Source organism: Tiliqua scincoides, chromosome 5 (genome assembly GCF_035046505.1).
Source record: "Tiliqua scincoides isolate rTilSci1 chromosome 5, rTilSci1.hap2, whole genome shotgun sequence".
Taxonomy (NCBI): Eukaryota; Metazoa; Chordata; class Lepidosauria; order Squamata; family Scincidae; genus Tiliqua; species Tiliqua scincoides.
The window spans coordinates 66,623,019-66,639,174 of NC_089825.1; the positions used below are offsets into that span (position 1 = coordinate 66,623,019).

The 16,156-nt window shown below is 46.9% G+C and overlaps 1 pseudogene; it reads right to left on the reverse strand.

The window, feature by feature from the left end:
• Positions 1-10,541: 10,541 nt before the first annotated feature.
• LOC136654774 (5S ribosomal RNA) lies at positions 10,542-10,661 on the reverse strand (annotated as a pseudogene).
• Between the last annotated feature and the right edge of the window lie 5,495 nt (positions 10,662-16,156).

A 16,156-nucleotide genomic window follows, 5' to 3' on the forward strand; every position in this document is an offset into this window, starting at 1 on the left:
AGAGTCTGGTCCAACAAGAAGCTGACGGAACATACCAAGATCCAGGTCTACAGAGCTTGCGTCCTGAGTACATTTCTGTACTGCAGCGAGTCATGGACTCTTTGCTCACAACAGGAGAGGAAACTGAATGCTTTTCACATGCGCTGCCTCCGACGCATCCTCGGCATCACCTGGCAGGACAAGGTTCCAAACAACACAGTCCTGGAACGTGCTGGAATCCCTAGCATGTATGCACTGCTGAAACAGAGACGCCTGCGTTGGCTCGGTCATGTTGTGTGAATGGATGATGGCCGGATCCCAAAGGATCTCCTCTATGGAGAACTCGTGCAAGGAAAGCACCCTACAGGTAGACCACAGCTGCGATACAAGGATATCTGCAAGAGGGATCTGAAGGCCTTAGGAGTGGACCTCAACAGGTGGGAAACCCTGGCCTCTGAGCAGCCTGCTTGGAGGCAGGCTGTGCAGCATGGCCTTTCCCAGTTTGAAGAGACACTTGGCCAACAGGCTGAGGCAAACAGGCAATTAAGGAAGGCCCATAGCCAGGGAGACAGACCAGGGACAGACTGCACTTGTTCCCAGTGTGGAAGAGATTGTCACTCCTGAATCGGCCTTTTCAGCCACACTAGATGCTGTTCCAGAACCACCATTCAGAGCGCAATACCATAGTCTTTTGAGACTGAAGGTTGCCAACAGTAAAATTACTAGGGAATACATTAATCTCTGAAGGTTATTATTTATTTCATTTATGAGCTGAGCTCATACCTCACTGCTGCATTGCCCTTATGTCAGTGCTAGAAAGCACTGGCAGAAGGGGTTAGGATTGCACCCTAAGATTCTAACTTCCATTGAAAGTGCAATTCTGAGCACCCAAAACTTCATCTGTGCTATATTATTAGAAGTATTCTTTGTATTTTTTTATTTTTAAATGTATCTTTAATGTTGTTTGGTTTTTTCTCTCTTTTCTCTTTTCTTGTGTCTTTCTTTTTATAATAATAAATAAATGAAATTAAGGTTAAAAAAACACACACACATGTGCCATAAGTCACATTTGTGCCTCCTCCAGAGTTGGCTAGGCCGGCAAAAGGATGCATGCCAGCCTCTGCGCTACCCGAAAGAGGTAAGATTGTGCCAGCCTGAAGTGTCTGGCACTGGGGGTTGGGGAGGACAGGAGGAGGGTGGAACAAATGCCCGGGGAGGGGAGGAGAGGGGAGGGGGAACATTGTGTGGGCTGATGGACAGACTGGTCTGGGGAGGGGGGAGGGCCAAATTTTGGCACTTAAGCCAGATCCCAACTGCCATCCCCAGTCGGGTCATTTGGATTTGCATCAGCAATTTTGCTGGCACAAATTTGAGTAGCCCATAGGGCTGCCTGTGGCATGACACGGGGTAAGAGGAGTTCATTTCCCTTACTCCGACTTGCACCTCAGCAAGCCCCAGGCCCGCGGTAGATATGGGACAGGCCATCTGGCCTGACTGTTCTAGCATGGGTCAGGATTGGGCTGTCCGCCAGGTAAAAAGAGGATATAGTTAGCTCACTCCTTTCTTACAGCTCAATCCTGTGCTTCCCAGCACACAGGGCTGCAGTGGTGCCAAAATGGCTACTGATACATCCCATGGGACTGGGAAGCAGTGCCGGGGCTACCCAGGGTAAGGGAGCTTATGGTCCCTTACTCCATGTAATCCCCAGGCGGTCCCGATGGATCTCTTCAGATCTGCACCTGCAATTGAGTGGCTGCAGATTCGAGGAGACCCATGTTGGGGTTGCCGAACCAGGAAGGGGGTTAGGATACGGCGGCAGGGCCTGCTACCATCTCTGCCCCCTCCCGCCATGCTTCCTCCCCGCCACACCTTCCCCTTGCCCTTTCCCCCCCAGAACGCCTTCCCCCTCCCAGACTCACCATTCTGCCACCTGGCACTAGCTCCAGGCAATGGTCTTCTGCCCTCCACCTGGCGCTGGCTCTGCATGGGCTGGTGCTGAGCCAGCACTGGACTGACACAGTGTCTCAGGCATGCCTCATGCTACATTTGCAACACTGTGTGCCAGTGCTGGGCTGGCGTGAGCCCATTTGGATCAGGCTCTCAGCCTCCTGCAGTGCTGACCAATGCACTGGTTAGCTTCTTTCTCTTGCTTCCGACCTGATCCCTCCATATTTTTCCTCTCTCCTGTTACCCTCTCTTCACCTCTCTCATCTCTCTTCTGCCTCCCTATGTCTATGTTTCCTCAATGACACTGGCTCCAGTTGCCTCCTGTTTGTGCATTTCCGGTTTGTGCATTTCCGGTTTTAGCAGTGCGGTTGTCATATCACAGCTGGTCTCACAAGATGATGAACTCCACTCTTTCCCACATCCTCCAGCACAGTGGGTGTCACAATATGCTCTACAAGTAGTGAGAAGACAGGTCTTTATTCCAGTGCATTCATTATCTAAAATTGGCAGAAGGGATAATGATAATAGGTTACGAATAACCCCATCGTGCTATATACCAATGGATGTGGAATTTCCAGTGGAATGCAACACAAAAAACCAGAGTAAAATATCTCCTTTCCATAAGAAGTTATGGCCAAAAAACTGGAAACAAAAAAAAATGCATGGAGCCCTATGGAAAGTGAAAATGAGCCAAATCGCACGCATACTCGCAAGTAGGTGAACTTGTCTTAGTCTGTTGGACAGGGCAGGCTGAGAGGAATCCAACAACACCAGAATGGTTCCTATCCAGTGAAAGCAGCCTCCAAAAAGCACCCAAGCAGATGAATGTATTGAGCCCTATGGAAAGTGAAAGTAAGCCACTGGGTCGCGAGTAAGCAAACATGCCTTGGCTCCTGGTCAAGTCAGGCAAAGGGGAATGCAAGGCTAGCTGCATGATCCCAATCTGATGAAAGTGGAGCTCAACAAATGCTCCAGAAGGCAGCCCCCCCCCCCCAAGAATAAAATAGAGACTTCAGCTGGTAAGGTCAATTTTTCTTTGTTTTTAGACTTGTAAAGCTAGGTGAGCCCTGATAGTGATATGCTTGAAATATAAGAATTTACACTGAACTGGACACTGGGGAGGGCTGAAAATCTCACTGATATTTTTGTGTGTGTTTGGAGGGGGAGTGTTATTGCAGGCAGGCTACAGAGAAAATTCACTTGGTGAAACAGGGCTGGCTTCCCCTTATTTAGAGCCCAATCCTGTGGTCCGCGGCACGGCTCCATACCGCGGACCACAGTTGCAAACGTGCCATAAGGCACATTTGTGGGGCTTACCACCGGGCTCCCACCAGAGCTAGCCCAGTGCCAGCTGGTGCTGGGGTAGCGCCGGGCAGTGGCCCAGGTTCCACGGCTCGGCAGTCTCCCGGACCACCAGGCTGCGGTATGGGAGGCGGGGGTGTGGCCTGGGGTGTGGGGGAGGCGTTCCAGAGAGGGGGGAGGCTGGCATGCGCGGGCTGGAGGTGTGCCAGCGGGCGGGCTGGAGGTGTGTCGGGGGAGGGAAAGAGGCAGATCTGTGGAGCTGTGCTCCACAGGATCCAGGGCACTCGTGCAGGGCTGTGTGCCCTACACGAGTGCCTTCACTTTAGCGCCAACCTTTTGGTTGGCACTAAAGAGAGTAGCCCCATTGTGGGACTGCTTCTCTTACTCTGGGAAGGGGACGAACATCCCCTTCTCCTGAGGAGCCTCCTGCAGAAGTGGCAGGCGCAGGATCCAGCGGCAGCCCTCCACAGAGCCACAGAGCCTGGGCGTTGTGGGCAGCTCAGGATTGGGCTGCCAATTATTTGTTTTACTCTGCTTTAATTATTTATAATTATTTATTTTATTTTGCTTGATGATGTCACTTCCAGCCATGACATCACTTCCGGTGGGTCCCAGACAGATTGTCATTCTAAAAAGTGGGTCCCAGTGTTAAAAGTTTGAGAACCACTGCCTTTACTCAAATCAGGCCCCATTTGATGCAGAATTTCATCCATTGCTTGTGGGGAAATATTCACCGCATTTATTTTCTGGCCATTATTATTATTATTCATTTCATGTCATGACTATTACTATCTCTCAGTCTCACCTACCTCACAGGGGTGTTGTGAGGACAAAATAAGGTGAGAAACCGTGTACACCACCCTGAGCTGCTTAGAGGAAGGGTGGTATAAAAATGTGAATGAATCAAAATTAATATAAATAATAAATTATTATGACCGATGGAGCACCAGAATCATGCACTGGATCCCATACCATGTCAAAAGGACCTGCAGCTGACCAGCTACTCACTGGTCAGATACCTTTTCCAGGTCATTTAAACAACAGGGACTTCCGCACTGGACAATAGTCGCACTAGACCAAAAGACATGGAGCGAGTGTGGACCACATTGGAAAGATTGCCAATGAGGATGGACCATCAATGTATCAATGTATGTAAATTATCAATAATAATTAATTAATTAGGTTGTATGGGGTGACAAAAATTTATGGGCCCTGGGTGTCCAATGACCTAGCTACGCCACTGGGGCCATTTGGAACTGATGCCGCAAATTGGTAACAGCTGTGCACACCCAGCGCCACAGAGCCCGGGCTGTGCTGACCCTGCTAAGTCGGCAGCAGGGTTGTGCTGTGGGAGGGCAGGGGGAGTTTGGGGGCAGAGAGGAGGGAGTATGGGGAGGGGAATGGCAGGGAGGGCATCGGTACTGGTGGCGTCAACTTTCATCAGGATCCTATCTCTTCTTTCCTGTCCATCCTGCCCCTTTCCTCTTCTCAGGCTTATGCCAGCTACACGCCAGATTGCAAACTTGGGATCCATTCTTCCTCTTTTCCAGATCTTTCAACCTCCTTGCTGACTCTGTCCTTTTCCTCCTGTCTCCTGCTTTCTTTTCTTCCTTCTGTTTCCCATGCTGTCTCCTTTTGCCTCTCCTCTCCTTCACTTGCCCCACTTTCCCAGCACATGCTTCTCGGCTGCTCTTTGTGTTCTTCCACCCACCCCTTCTTTGTCCTTCCGCCTTTTATATCTGACCCAGCCTTTCTTGAAGGCTGGGACCAATTGCCTAACCCAGCTGTCTGCTGTCAGCTGTGTCCCCCGCTGCAGCTGCAGTGCCACCAGTCTCCTCAGAGTCAGTGCTGCCCAGCAAAAATGTCATCCATGGGTATTAACAGGCTCCTCCAGTGGCTGCCACCTCACCACTGCGTTCCTGCAGCAGGGTGGCAGTCCACGGGCAACAGCCTCCAACAAGCTGGCTTTGACACTGTAACCCAGTATGGGCCCAATCCTGTCCAACTTTCCCACACCGGTGCAGCTGCAACACAGGCCTGAGATAAGGGAACATATGTTCCCATACTTGGAGAAGGCCTCTGTGTCTGCTTCTTCAACACAGGAAGCAGAGCATACCCATAGGCACAGCAGCACTGGCACTGGAAAATTGGATAGGATCGGGCCCTATGTCAACAGTCTGTGCTAGTACCTTCAGAGTCTATATTTAACTTCATTTCTGCTGCTAAGATCCCCAAAACAGAGTACTGCAAATGTATAGAAGCCTCTCCAATTAAAATTTAGTTATTAAAAGAGAGCAAAACTGAGAAAGTAACATATTGCATTCCATTTCGAGGAGTGACCTTTATGGATTTGTGGAATAGGACATATGGTCACAGACAAATTAATCAAAAAATGAGCAAGTGTTTACTTAATTAAATACGACTGAGTACATTAGATTACTTAATTATTACGTCCAATTTATGTGTTGGAAACATTCTAGGTTGTTCCCTTTCATCGACTTACTGGTGGATTTTTTTTAGGTCACATTGTGTTGGATCACATTTTCTGGTCACATTTAAGATGTCACGAAAGAGGTGACGAAAATGTAAGATAGTGTTCGGTACTTAGAGAGAGACAAACTGTTTTAAGCCTTAATATGTCATTTTGGTCAATGTGAAAGTAAAGGGACTCTAAAATGAGGCTGAAGTGCTATAAATACTATAAAGTCAAATCAAAAAAGAAAGTTCAATGGTGCAGAAATTCACATCTGAGACAAAAAGCTTTTTAAATATACACTTTGAAGACAAGGGGCATAAGAAACCTGCAGAGGCTCTAAATCAGCAGTTCCCAAATTTTCAATCTTCGTGACCCACCTTGTCATTTATGGTAGGATGCAGGCCCACTGCTGACTGCCAAGCTGCCAGGCATTATGGGCTGTGATGCAGATGTTGCTTCCGAGTCATGCTGGAGCACAACCTGCATCATTGGGAACATTGCACCACTTTGTGCGCATAATGCGATGTGTTCTCAAACTGTGGTTTGCGACCCACCAGTGGATGATGACCTAATTTTTGGTTGGTCGCAGGCCTGCCACAACCAGGAAGCTGCATGGCAGCCTACGGAGCAGTGTCATGTGGTGCAATGCAGCCAATGACATAGGCCACACACCAGCACGACCCAGAAACTTCTGTGTCACGTACCATGATACCTGCTGGTCACATTGGGTTGTGACCCACTAAAAAATTGATCACAACCCACCGGTGAGTCATGACCCACAGTTTGGGAACCAAACCGCTTGCTCCAATGTTGTCTAATTATGCAAAGGCTTTGAAAAATGAATGACAGAAAGATGTAAATTATAAAATGTGGGATAGCACAAGGTTTCATCTTGTACCCATTCCTTTTCAATGCACACATGAAATTTTTACTAAATTCTACCTTTATTTTTCCTGTGATGTGGGCCCTGCATTGATGGTTATCTAGTAATCTTTGCAGACCAAAGGCAGATATTCTTCAGCAATGTACATAAAACAAGAACAAACCATGTATCAAGTGTATCACAAAAGTTGCAACCTGCAACTCATTAGCTGCTTTCTCTCTTAGCTGGTTAATGAACTGGCCAATTGTATCTCCTGCTATGTTATAGCATGCAGCTGTGCCAAAAAGGTGTGTGTGGGGGTGTGTGTGTGTGTGTGTGTGACCTGAATGCAAGTGGGAGTTAAGTGAAAAAAACTTTTTTACTTTCCTCCGTGTAGGCCTACAGGTTGCCTTTGGGTCTCTTCAAACATATACCAGCCGTTTTGGTGGTGAATGTCTGAGGACAGAAAAGGGGGGAGGAGGTTTTCAAAAGAGGGGTTAAGATCCAGCATGTGTGACTGCTTCTGGAACTACCCCCTCCCTCCCCACCCACAAACCACCCTCTGCTCTGGCTTACCTGCAGTGGAGCAGACTGCCAGCTGTGGCAGTAGGGTGCTGATGCTTACATGACCAAACCAACACAATTGATCAATTGAAACAAATGTCAATCAGCTGACAACTCTGATATATGATTCCAGTGGGGCCCACCTGGCACCATCTAGCACAAGTTAATAGAGACAATCTCCTATTGAAATAACTGGGACCTTAGCTAATGCTTAATAAGTCCCATTCCACTATTTGCAATACAAACTTTGGAGTGCATTGTGCTCATGCTCAACAACGATGCATATGTTATTAACATTATTGTCCGTATTCAAATATTTAACTTATTTAAAAGGGGAGCTGTTGAGACATGGATGAGATGTTACCGTGACATTATCCCATCTGTCCATCTTGGCTGTCCTTCTAAGCAGGATGTTAATAACTGAGTACATTTTTAAAGCTCATTTTATTCAGGGGCTTTACGACTGTTCTGTGGCTGAGTGCCAACAGGTAGTCAACACAGGACGGTAATCATTTTGGGTTTGTCTAAAAAGTCGGCATATCGGAAGTGTTCCTCATAATGAGACTTTGATTCATGCTGTTGGCAATGAGCCATGATATATTAGCAAATACTTCATTGATAAAAATAATGTGCAGGAACCAGACAGCTAAATCATTTATTAAATGTTGTTGTGGATGTGTTCATGAAACTGCATAGCTTTGGGGAGTGCATGACTGCAGCCTGAAATGTGGCTGTTGGGGAAGGGGGGTACCATGGGCCCCTGCTAGATATTATGATATTAATTAGAGATGGACAAATCCTACTTTCATGGCCACACCACACTGAGTTGTGTGAACTTTAACTGATGGATTGTCTTTGGAGGATGAGTGTGGTTCTTGTTGGTTTTTAAAGTAGTGAACGCCAGTACCGTGTTCTCATTCCCTTCAGCAGTATTTGACCATTTTCTGGACCTTTTGTTTAGATTGATTTCACTGTGCACACTCCACTGAAAAATCCTGTACCAGTCACATTCAAATGAGGAAGGAGTTTGGAAGTGCTCCGCTATTGTTTCAATTAATTTCAATAGGGCTGTCCCAGGAGAACCAGGAAGCCCTGCACACTCTTTGAAGATTGTGTACTCCTGCATTTCTGCACTGGAGGGCACATCTATTCATACGGCTGTTATGGGCAAAGAACTGGGATGTGATTTCAGGCTCAGGGGGGACAAAGAGATGTTAGTCGTGCATGGAAATAATGTGCATGGATGTGCATAGTTGTAATGGAAATAATAATAATAGTATAAATTGTAGATTTATAGTTAGGGTTTGGGAGATGCACCTTTAGGGAGGGTCCTAGAACAGTGAATTAGACTCAGACAGAAAATCACAGTCATCAGAGGGCACATTCATACTCCCCAGAGGCAATTTCTACTTTTGGTTTCTGTCCCGACTACATTGCCAGCCCTATTTTGTTTTTCTTTGGGGGGATACTGTATTAAATGTTGTTAGTACAAATTCCCACTTTTTCAGTGATCAGTTGGTCCCTATCTCTAGTACACATGTTTCTCATGCATGAAACTAAAGCACCATGCAATGTGCAACTGTGTCACTCCCTGTAGGTATATTTGAACTATTGATAATGTACATCTGCAAGAGGGATCTGAAGGCCTTAGGAGTGGACCTCAACAGGTGGGAAACCCTGGCCTCTGAGCGGCCCGCTTGGAGGCAGGCGGTGCAGCATGGCCTTTCCCAGTTTGCAGAGACACTTGGCCAACAGTCTGAGGCTAAGAGGCAAAGAAGGAAGGCCCATAGCCAGGGTGATAGACCAGGGACAGACTGCACTTGCTCCCAGTGTGGAAGGGATTGTCACTCCCGAATCGGCCTTTTCAGCCACACTAGACGCTGTTCCAGAACCACCTTTCAGAGCGCGATACCATAGTCTTTTGAGACTGAAGGTTGCCAACAAATGGTAATGTATAGTAGGACAACTGTGTTTTGTAGCGCATCTTTAACACATCTCGAGCATATTCTCCTTGGCTTTGAACAGAGTGGAGGATAGTCTTGCCATCTCTCCAAGAATCAGCATCCCTTTTCAGGTGGCTACAGAAAGCAGTCCTGGAGATTTAAACAGAGCTATCTGGACTTAATAACATTACAACTTGTAAAGAAAACGATCTCCAGGAATAGCTTTAGTCAGAGTTGGCAAACCTAGCAGAGGACAAGCTATCGCAGGGTAAATGAATACAGCAGAAAGAGTGAGCCTTTGGCAATATGCAATGATAGTGGGGACAGGAAGCCTTGAGCAGTGATCCTTGGTCTGAGAACAGGGAGTTACACGCAGGTACTGGTAGCTTTACGATTTATTTACAATATACTGATCCCTAACAGGTTCCTAACACAGGCCTTCACATGGGTACTCCTACGCTAAAGGAGGGGGAGGAGAGTCAGGAGTATGGACTGTCCTGAAGAGGACATTGCACGGTTAACATATATGCTTGAATACAGCACAGAGGAAGGGTGCATTTTGAGTGCTTCTCTGCCCCCACTCCACCACAATGGCGGCTGGTGGTGGGGCAGGGGCTGCACAATATGAGGATGCCAAAACCTGGTACAAGTGACACTGCATGTTCTGAGGGATGGGAGAGAACATGACATGGGAATGTTGTTTTCAGTGGCAGCCCCATGCCCTACATCAGTGGTTCTCAAACATTTTAGCACCGGAATCCACTTTATAGAATGGCAGTCTGTTGGGACCCACCAGAAGTGATGTCATTAAGCTAAAAGTAATGTCATGGCCAGAAGTGACATCTTCAATTTAGGGCCAAATTCTATCCAGCTTTCCAGCATGGATGTGCCAATGAGGCATCAGTTGCATTCTGCAGTGGTTGAGGCCTCCTCAAAGTCAGGGAATATTCGTTTGCTTCCCTCAGGGCTGCAATGTGGCTTCATCAGCACTGGCATGTTGGATAGGTTTGGGCCCTTAGGCTTCAAACCTAAGTTGCAATCCGCTAAAGGTCCCATTATACTGCAAACTTGTGCTTTGTTTTGACCAGCTCGGAATTCAAACATTCCAGCTTGGAAGTCAAAGCAGAACACAGACCTGGGCCTTTTTCCAGCCACACAGCCTTCCCCCCTTTCCAGCATCCCACCTTCCCAACTATTCAGGGTGAAGTACCACACATCTCTCTCCCACAGGGAGCCCGCCCTGCCCAGCAGCTCTGTACCCTGTATTCTCCACTCTTTATTTTCAATGGCGGCTGAGCTAGATGCTATGCAACCTACCTGAAATCGGCTCATGATCCACCTAGTGGGTCCTGACCCACAGTTTGAGAAATGCTGTCTTATATAATGTGAAATCCAGCCCTCCATGACAAGTCTACCTGGGGCAAAAATGGTTGGTTGGCAACCTTCAATCTCGAAAGACTATGGTATAAGCCTACAGCACCCAGTATTCCCAGGCAGTCTCCCATCCAAGTACTAACCAGGCCTGACCCTGCTTAGCTTCCGAGATCAGACGAGATTGGGCATGTGCAGGGTAACAGTTGCTGTTGGCAGAACTTGTAGTCTTCTCTTAATGAATTATGCTATGCTCCTCTCATGTGGTCATAATATTCCCTTTGTCTGTATGAGCTATTTTGCAAAGCAGGTTTTATGAAATCAAAATAAAAACCGTTCTTTGTAAGAAGAGAACCTAGGATCTAGAAAATAAAATGTTTACTAGATGTTTTGAAGGGCAAATAACTGTTCCCATCTTGTAGCTGCTAGGTTTAAGACTGCCATTTGCAGTTAACATCAAAGCTGGATTTTTGTCCCCCACAATCAATTTCTCTTCCAAATGAAGATCTGCAAAAGATATAACAAGAGACTCCCACACTACATTGCAATTATACTAGGGAAGGCTGACTATAAAGAATATTCTCAACCTATGTAAGATCATCTAAGAAATTAAAACACCCCCACCCCCAAGAAATTAATTTAGTTCAATTCGAAGTACAGTGGGGGGTGGGGTTGAGATCAGCCATCACTGGAAGAAACTGTGGCCTAAGGCACAGGGTGTGGGGGAGGAGAGGGAGGAAGGAGAGGACAGTTTTTATAGACATGAAATTGTTATGTAATGTGACGAGATGAGGAGAGGCAGGGCTCCCGGGGACAATCATCCTCTACTTGCTGGATGCCCAGCCATGCAAAAAACATTTCCAAACAACAAATTAGCCCAACAGGGATTGCAGCTGCATGGGGTTGGGTGCAGGGAGGAAACTAGCATGCTCAGCAAAGAGATGTAACCTGCAGATGCCCCATCTCATCTGATCTCGGAAGCTAAGCAGGGTCAGGCCTGGTTAGTACTTGGATGGGAGACCGCCTGGCAATACTGGGTGCTGTAGGCTTATACCATAGTCTTTCGAGACTGAAGAAAGGTTACCAGCCACTAAACAGAGAAATCAAAGCACCCAACAAGTCACTCTTGTCTAATGCAGAGTCTTTTTTACAGACATTTTGTGTATCTGCAATCATAGTTACCCAGCTATTGCAGTGGATCCAGACTCCTTTCCTCAAGTTTGTGTTTCCATTTATGGAAAGCACAATTTCCCTTGATAACATGGCATGGGGGGATGCATTAACACCCTCACCCATGCCACAATCCAACCTTGACATGCCCCCTCCTCACTTTAGCTGCAATCACACATGATTGTATAAGTTACAAAGAACCCTCCTATATCACTGAGATGTTATCCCAGGCTGCAATTAAATTGTTCCAAACTCTCAGCCAAACTAGACGTGATGCGATGAGGTCCATGCATAGGATCTCCCATCATTTTTTATAAACGTTTAATAGCAGCTGAAGGCAGGAGGGAGCATTTCAAGGCTGAATTGTGGCAGTGAGTGAGGGTGTTATCCCACCCCCCTGTGCCATGTTCTTAATTGGTTGTGCTTTCCATAAATAAACAGGCTGCCCACGCTTTGGTCTCAGCTGTCTTTGGTGGCGAATCTGCTCAAGAATATGCAACAATACTGTCTGGTGAGTGGTGAGGAATTTGGAGGAAGGGGACATTGGTCCCCTGATGCAGCTTGGGAAAAAACTGTCTAGTCTTTGAAGTCAGATGACTTAGACAGATTCTTTGTCTGCCTCCCCCAAACCTGAAATATCACTCCTACAGGTGTTTTGTGCACAAATACCTTGCACTTCACAGTTTGGCTTTTTAAAAAATAGGTCAGGCTAGCATGGCGAAAGCACTGTCTTGCCATTTTTTTCTTATTTTACATAGTTTACACTTTTGACAGGCCAATCCTAGAGGATTGGGCTGCCAGCTGAAGCTCATTGCTACAGTGGAAGGCCCTTCTGCCATTGTAAAATGACTGGCAATGGCAAACACAGCACTCCAGTAGTGGCCATTTTGCATGCGCTGCTGCAGTGCTGACACTGGTTCCCACCACACCCACTGGACCAGGTAAGGTAGAGGTAGGGGTGGGGGTGGGTGGGGAGGAGACAAAACACAGCAGGGGAAAGGAACAGAAGGTGGGGAGGTGGGGGAAGATGGTGGATCCAGTGGCAATGGTGCCTATCCCCTCCATTGAATACACCGGATCCTATCCCCTCCATTGAAGAACTCCCCACCCCTACAGAACTGATGCAGGTCTGAGGAGACTCATTGAGGAATGGGAGGCTTACAGAGGGGTAAGGGGAAATTCCTGTTTCCCCTCCAAGCCTCCCAATCTGCCCCTCCCCCGAAGCAGAATGCACCATTTTGGCATGGCTGCATCATTGGTAGAGGGAAAGCCTCTTAATAATGTAGACCACAAAGTTCTTAAATGAGTCCTCCTCCCTTTAATGCAATTTCTGCTTTGCTAATGAGATCTTACATAATGTTACTTTTCTAAAAAAAATTTTTGAAGCTGCCTTGTCACTATTGAAATGCCAGGGAGCAAACTGAGTGGTTTTGAGATACATGCTTCCATCATATTGGACTGAATCTCATTAACAGCAAAGCACTGCTTTGATGCACGTGTACTGCTCTATACAGTGTTTTTTTTGTAAATAAAAAGGTGCAGGAACTCATAACTTGTTAATCTTTTATTTATTTATTTATTTATTTATTTATTTATTTATTTATTTATTTTAAAACCATTTTTTTATTGGAGAAATAAAATATTTTTATGTGCTTCCCCCCTAAAGATGAATTTACTTCTGAGTAGACATGCATAGGAATGGGCTGTCAATCTCCACATCCCCTTCCCCCTAGCTACTTTTTCTACACATGGGGAAAAATACTGTACAGGTGCACTTGTAGCGTGTAGTATGTAGTGTGGCACTACTTCGAGGAGAGGAAGCAGTGAATGGATTCCGAAAAATGGCTTACATGAGTTCCATGTAGTAAAATTACTCTAAGCAACTGTGGGAGTAAGAACAAAAAAGGAATTCTTACACGAGAGGGGTCCTTAGGTGCACATAGAAACAGCTACGTTTGCAAACAAGCAATTAAATATGGTTTAATTCAGGTATCAGAATACTCTGTGTCGTTGGGAAGGCGCTTGGCATGCAATTGTATGTTCTCTGCTGCCCTGAGCAGCTGCTGTGCATTGCTGGAGAGGAGCTGCAAACGCTGGCTGGCAGAGGGCATGCTTGTGGGGGAAGGATGAGGAGGATCTCTGGCAAGGCTGGACAGCACGTTGTACACACGTAGAAACCCTTTTGACCTGCCCTTAGCATGTGAAAATGGGTGCAGATATATATCTGCCAGGATTAAGAGCCCAATCCTAGGTATGCCTACTCTGAAGTAAGTCTCGTTCTAGTCAATGGAGCTTACTCCCAGGAAAGTGCCTAGGATTGCAGCTTAAGAGCCCAATCCTATGCATGTCTACTCAGAAGTCCACTTTAGTGAATGGGGCTTACTGTGGAGAGGACTGCAGCCTCAGAGCCCCTCCTCTGCCTTTCTCCTCAGAAGTCAGTCCCAGTAGAGGCAGTGGGGCTTCCGCCCAGGAAGGTGTGGAGAGAACTGCAGCCTCAGAGCCCTTCCTCTGCCTGTCTACTCAGGCTGCAAGGCTATGACACTTTCCCGGGAGTAAGCCCCATTGAACACAATGGAACTTACTTCTGAGTAAACATGCTTGGGCTCTCAGACTGCAAGGCTATGCACCCTTTCCCAGGAGCAAGCCCCATTGAGCACAATGAGACATACTTCTGAGTAGACACGCCTAGGCTCGTGCTGCAGATTGGCACGGGGGCTGCACCAGCCAGCTTCCTTCCTCTCTTCCTCTGCCAAGCCAGTACCTGGGCGTTCCGTGGGTGCCACAGCCCATCTCCCTGGCTGGCTGGCTGGCTGTCTGTCCTCCTCCTCGGGCACTGGCATGTGCCCCCTGCGCCCTCCACCGGCTTGGAAGCTGCGCTGGGAAACAGAGCGTGGGGGGAGGGGAGGCGGGCTGGGCTCAGGCGAGAGGCTTGGAGATGGGGGCAGGAGGGGGTCGTTGTGTGGTCAGGCAGGGGCCAGGTGCCCGCCCACCCTGCACCCCCCAGCACCCACCCAGCGAATGCCTCTATTTTGCTCCCCCCCTCCTGGAATGCCTCCAAAGGGGAGGGGCCCCTGCAAAAAGGTGCCGGAACTCCGTCCCCCCGCGTTCCATTAGAAAAAAAGCCCTGGCTCTATAGCAGGGGAGAACCTTCTGTACTTTGGAGAGTCCTACTTCAAATTGGTTGCAAATGACTGGAGGGGCATTCCATGTTGACGCCCCCTCATTTGAAAAGCAGCTGCATTTAAAAAGCAGTATTTAAAATGAACAGCCAGTAAGTAAACACTTCATGGCTGAATGAATTCCAAGCTAATCTGAAAGATGAAGACCTTGGAATGCAGTGCCTTGGCCTGCTGATATTTTCTGAGTCATTTTAAAAATAGAAATGTATCCTCGTCTTCACCCGGCTCCTCTCGATGTAAGATGCCAAGCTGCTACTTTTTCAGCCAATGCAAATGTCGAGAAGGAAATGGAGTACAAATTAATGTAGTATAAATTAAATCTGATCACACCAGACTGTCAGGGGTTTCCATTTTTGTACTGATTTAAAGCCATTACCGAAGAAACTTTGTAGTCCATGAGCTGGCCTACCCAAACTGGTAGAGACAAGTTAGCCTCCTGTTAAATGTCCTGTGTACAGCTTCCCTACAGATCATGCCTCTAATCCTAATTAATTTATTTTAGAGAACCAAGTAAAGGATATCTCTGCTCAAATAATCCCTGTTTGCTAGGGACAGGTCTGATTTTCTGGTATCTATTCATCCTAAATTGCTGTCCCCATTTTGCCTTTGGGGATCCCTTTTGTAATGACTGTTGCTGTTATTGTTATTGCTAAGTGGCCATTCTTCAGAGTTCAGTCCCCTTTGTTAGAGTGCTACAAGTTAAATCTTTGAGGTGGGAAAGGATGCGTGCATCAGTGGTGTTGCTACCTCTTCTGTGTCCTGGGGTGGTGACTCATGGCATCACCCCCCCCCCCAGTACACAGACTTGATGATGTCACCACTAATTACTTCCAGGTTGCAAGCCGCTGAACAAAGGTAAGCTGTTGGAAATTATAGGAGAATTCCCCACTTGAGTCCAGTCCCGGCTACACAACTCTTGGTGGAAGGAGGAACGGGGGAGGATGAAAATGAATGAGCCAAAGTTGGCTATGGTTTGCTGGATGATCCTGGAAGTGTCATGGCAAGCAAAGTACCTCCAAAATATCTGGGCTACACACCTGCCTGCACCCATAGGTGGAAAGCTACATACTGTAAAATGCCATCTTTGATAGGTTAGGCAACTTAATAGTAAAATATTGAAATAATAGAATAGAGGGTAAGAATATTTGTGGATAATAGGTAAGACTTTTGTATCTATGGGGGCAGTGTTTGATAATTGGGTGGTTATCATCAGCTTAACACTCCTATAACTTTAGCATATTTTACCATGAGGAGTCCCCTAAATGTGGCTAGGTGCATGAGGTTACAAAAGGTGTTTTGCAAAAAGGTGTTTTGCACCTTTGAGGACTCTTCTGTGTGCCAATGCCTAATAAAGGTTTTTGAA